The sequence below is a fragment of the Tachyglossus aculeatus genome, chromosome X4 (assembly GCF_015852505.1).
Source record: "Tachyglossus aculeatus isolate mTacAcu1 chromosome X4, mTacAcu1.pri, whole genome shotgun sequence".
Classification (NCBI taxonomy): Eukaryota; Metazoa; Chordata; class Mammalia; order Monotremata; family Tachyglossidae; genus Tachyglossus; species Tachyglossus aculeatus.
The window spans coordinates 57,389,017-57,393,514 of record NC_052098.1 but is presented as its reverse complement, the minus strand read 5'-3'; the positions used below and the strand labels follow the sequence as shown (position 1 = coordinate 57,393,514).

Here is a 4,498-nt window from a genome sequence, read left to right as displayed (position 1 = left end):
TATGATCTATTGGATGTGATCGCTTTCCCCTCTGTGTCTACGATGCACTTCTTTGTGTACCCCTTTGATATTCACCCCAGCCCCACAACACTTATGCAGAGATCCTTATACTCCAGTATTTTCCCATCTGTTATTTATTTTATTATCTGTCTCCCGCTGTAGACTTTAAGCTCCTTGTGGGCAGGGATGGCACCTACCAGCTCTATTGTATTACACTTTCCCAAACACTTAGTACATTATCTTGTACGCAGTAAGCTTTCAATAAATACCATCGATTGATTGACTGCATGGCGTTCCAGGCAAGAGGGAAACCATGAGCAAGGGGTTGAGGTGAGAGTGAGGTACAGGGGAATGGATTGCCTTGCAAAGTGGATAGATGACTTCAGGAGAATAGCTGGTGAGAGGAAGCGCTTAACAAATACCATAAAAAAAGAGAGAGGATTTCAGAGCATATCACATATATATGTTGCCAATTTGTACTTCCCAAGCGCTTAGTACAGTGCTCTGCACATAGTAAGCGCTCAATAAATACGACTGATGATGATGATCACGAAGTCGGACACAAAATTGTGGGAACGAAACTCCTTGCCACTTCTCTAGTTTGTTCCCCTCCACAGAGGTATGGGACGGGGTTTACCATGAGAAGCAGCAGAGCACTGTTGATAGAGCATGGGCTTGAGTCAGAAGGTCATGGGTTCTAATCCCGGATTTGCCACTTGTCTGCTGTGTGACCCTGAACAAGTCACTTTACTTCTTTGTGCCTCATTTACCTCATGTGAAAAATGGGGATTGAGACTGTAAGCCCCATGTGGGACAGAGACAATGTCCAACTCAATTTGCTTGGATCTACTCCAGTGCTTAGTACAGTTCCTGGCACATAGTAAGTGTTTAACAAATACCATTATTATTATTATTACTACCACTTGGGTGGCAGAGATGCATATCCCTGACTCCCACCTTTCTTAAAAAACATGGGAGGGCGGGAAGGGGTTCTTGTTCAACAGGCATGGGGGAAGACCCAAATGATTGTACAACCAAGAGAAGACAGTTTCTACATGGTGAATATCATCGAGGTGATGGTAAGGTTCAGGGATATTTGTTTAGCACTTACTCTGTGCCAAGCATCGTTCTAAGGGCTGCGGTAGATGCAAGCTAATCAGGTTGGACACAGTCCCTTTCCCACATGGGACTCACAGTTTTAATCCTCATTTTGCAGATGAGGTAACTGAGGCACAGAGAAATGAAGTGACTTGCCCAAGGTCACACAGCAGACAAGTGGCAGAGCTGGGATCAGAACCCAGGTCCTTCTGCCCCCCAGTCCTGTGCTCTATCCACTTGGCCATGCTACTTTACCTATGTGTGTCTCCTATCACTTGGAGCTGTAGTTGAATCTGTGCAAGAATGGTGTTGCAAGTGTTCCTGAGTGACTCATGTGACAGCCACCCTAAGATTCACTTCAAACTATGAGGTCATCCCTCAATGTAGGTAGTACTAATACTTGTCTTATGCTGTCAAGTCGTCTCTGACCCATAGCGACCCCATGGATTCATCTCTTCCAGAACGCCCCACTCTCCATCGGCAATCGTTCTGGTAGTGTACCCATAGAGTTTTCTTGGTAAAAATACAAGAGTGGCTTACCACTGCCTTCTTCCGCGCAGTAAACACGCGTCTCCGCCCTCAACTCTCTCCCATGCCACTGCTGCCCAGCACAGGTGATTTTTGACTTGTAGCAGATTGCCTTCCACTCACTAGCTACTGGCCAAGCTAGGGATGAAATGGGTAGACCTCTGCTTGACTCTCCCTCACTTAGCCAAGACTGGTAGAGTACTGGAATCTCTCCAGGTGCCATCCTGAAAGGGGAGTGTTAATATTAGAGGTTCCCAAGAATTAAGACCCACACAACTGTTCTTGTCTCCTCGGAATCTTGTCTACTGGGACAATGGGTAGCTGAGGTAAAATGACATGTAGAGGAAGTACTGGGGAATCTCTCATCTATTTGTAAAGCCCCCAAACAGGGCATCACAGGGCCCCAGAAGATTCTCTCAATGGCATGACCCAAATGGCTCTCACTGTACTCTCCTCACAAAAAATTCCACCAATCCCATATTCCTAGGGTCTTCTATGTCGGGGTAGCTGGGAAGGGGGTGACTTCATATATTCATCTTCTTCCCATCCCAGTTTAGAATAGCTAATAACCCCAAGAGTAGGGATCAAGTGGTTAGGGGGCGATGATCACTCACTACAGACTCTGACACCTCACCATTTCCAATAAGGGTATTCTTTTGTTCTGGGTTTCTAAAGCTCTACTCTAAAGGGAGAAAACAAATGAAATACATAGGAACAAGCACGGGCTGGTTTTTGGTAAGCACAGTTTCCATGTAGTCAGCACGGAACAATTACAAGAGCGTTATAAATCATTTAAATGATAGAAAAATCTAATCGAAGGAAGCTGTAGTTATGATTAAAAGTCATTAGAGAAGCAGCGTGGCTCAGTGGAAAAAGCCCGGGTTTTGGAGTCAGAGGTCATGGGTTCAAATCCCAGCTCTGCCAATTGTCAGCTGTGTGACTTTGGGCAAGTCACTTAACTTCTCTGGGCCTCAGTTACCTCATCTGTAAAATGGGGATTAAGACTGTGAGCCCCCCGTGGGACAACCTGATCACCTTGTAACCTCCCAAGTGCTTAGAACAGTGCTCTGTACATAGTAAGCGCTTAATAAATGCCATCATTATTATTATTACCAGATGGAACTTTGAGAAATGGTCCAAATGTCATGGTTTCAAGATTTTAGTTTCCTTTTAGATGAAGAAAGTGGAACAGAAAAGAAATTCCTGACATCTCACACTCCTAAAATGCCTTCCATCCAATGCCTCAGCACAAACATGTATCATCGTTCTCAAAGGCAGTTGAATTGGCAAGGCTAAGTGACTTGCAAGTGGCCACTTAGTGAGGCAGTGGTAAAGCTGATAATCATCTACAATTCTCCTTGTTCTCTAACTGCTAGGCACTAGAAAGTCACTGAATACAGCTTTCAGAAAATACGTTGCATCAATAATCTATTTTGAAATGTCAAGTCTAAAATTGTGGAGAGGCTGAAAATTGCACACAAGCAGAGCTTGTGCCACCACAGTGATAAATTTACTCTTACTGGGAATGAGAAGTTTTAGCATGACAGCGAGCTAAAGGTAAAGCCCTCTGTTTGTTCTGAACTCTCTGGCTCCCACTATCTCTGAGGGAGGCCATGCCATTTCTGAGGTGGAAGAGATTGGTTTGCGCTCTTGTCTTGCTATCACTCACAAAAAGCTGTGGTGATGGTTTGATATCCCACAGCAGAGCTACTTTCTCTCCCAGTGAGTTGGAGGGAATGAAGGAAATGGGGTGGAAGGGAGAGGGAATGGGACAGAAAGGGTACTAAAGAGGAATGGGGGAGAGAAGAACAGCAGGGGGAGATGGAAAGAAGGTTTGGGGGAGAGCACAGAGAAATCAGGTAGGGTTGGAGGGTAGGTAAAGTTATACGGATGAGAGGGTGAAAAAATGGCTGGTGGAGCTGGGGCAATGGGAGGGAGGGGAAGGAGACAAGGAAGGGAGGCATGAAGCAGGAGATGGGCTGAGCTGAGGGGGTGGCGATTGTAATAAGTGCCACAGACTGCTTTGGTTGGGAGCTTGGCATCTTGCAACCACTCGTTAGCACGGGGGCTAAGTGCAATCAAGTTTAGGAGGAAGTCAGTCAGACAACCTCACCCACTACCCCTCTTGGTCCCTTACCTCCTCCCCAGTTCAGTAATCAGTCAATCGATGATATCTATTGAGCACTTACTATGTGCAAAGCACTGTACTAAGCACACAGAAGAGCCTTGTCTTGTCTTACGCTGTCGAGTCGTCTCTACCCCATGGCGACTCTATGGACACGTCTCTCCCAGAAAGCCCCTCCTCCATCTGCAATCATTCTGATAGAGTTTTCTTGGTTAAAAATATGGAAGTGGTTTACCATTGCCTTCTTCCGCGCAGTAAACAAATCTCCACCCTCGACGCTCTCTCATGCCGCTGCTGCCCAGCACAGGTGAGTTTTGACTTGAAACAGATTGCCTTCCACTCGCTAGCCACTGTCCAAGCTAGGAATGGAATGGGCATGCCTCTGCCTGACTCTCCCTCCCATAATCAAGACAGGTAGAGTATTGGAAACTCTCCAGGTGCCATCTGAGAGGGGGACATAGAAGAGGACAATACGGTAAAGTTGGGAAACACGATCCCTGCACACAAGGAGGTTATAGCCTAGAGAGGGAGACAGACATTTAAATAAATCACAGATAGGGGAAATGGCAGAATGTAAGAATATGTAGATAAGTGCTATGGGGCTGGGGTGCTATCAAGTGCTTAAGGGTTATACCAAGTGCATAGGTGACACAGAAGGGAAGGTGAAGAGGGGAAATGAGGGCTTAGGGAAGGTGTGTTGATGGAGATATGATTTTAGTAGGGCTTTGAAGGTAGAGAGTGTGGTGG

At 46.0% G+C, this 4,498-nt stretch overlaps 2 non-coding genes across 2 annotated transcripts; both read right to left on the bottom strand.

Moving 5' to 3' along the window:
- Nucleotides 1–1,722: 1,722 nt before the first annotated feature.
- Nucleotides 1,723–1,860, bottom strand: LOC119948424. Its single transcript, XR_005456820.1, has one exon. It is a non-coding gene; the product is annotated as a small nucleolar RNA SNORA7 (small nucleolar RNA).
- A 2,208-nt stretch (nt 1,861–4,068) lies between these two features.
- Nucleotides 4,069–4,205, bottom strand: LOC119948599. Its single transcript, XR_005456984.1, has one exon. It is a non-coding gene; the product is annotated as a small nucleolar RNA SNORA7 (small nucleolar RNA).
- Nucleotides 4,206–4,498: the final 293 nt, after the last annotated feature.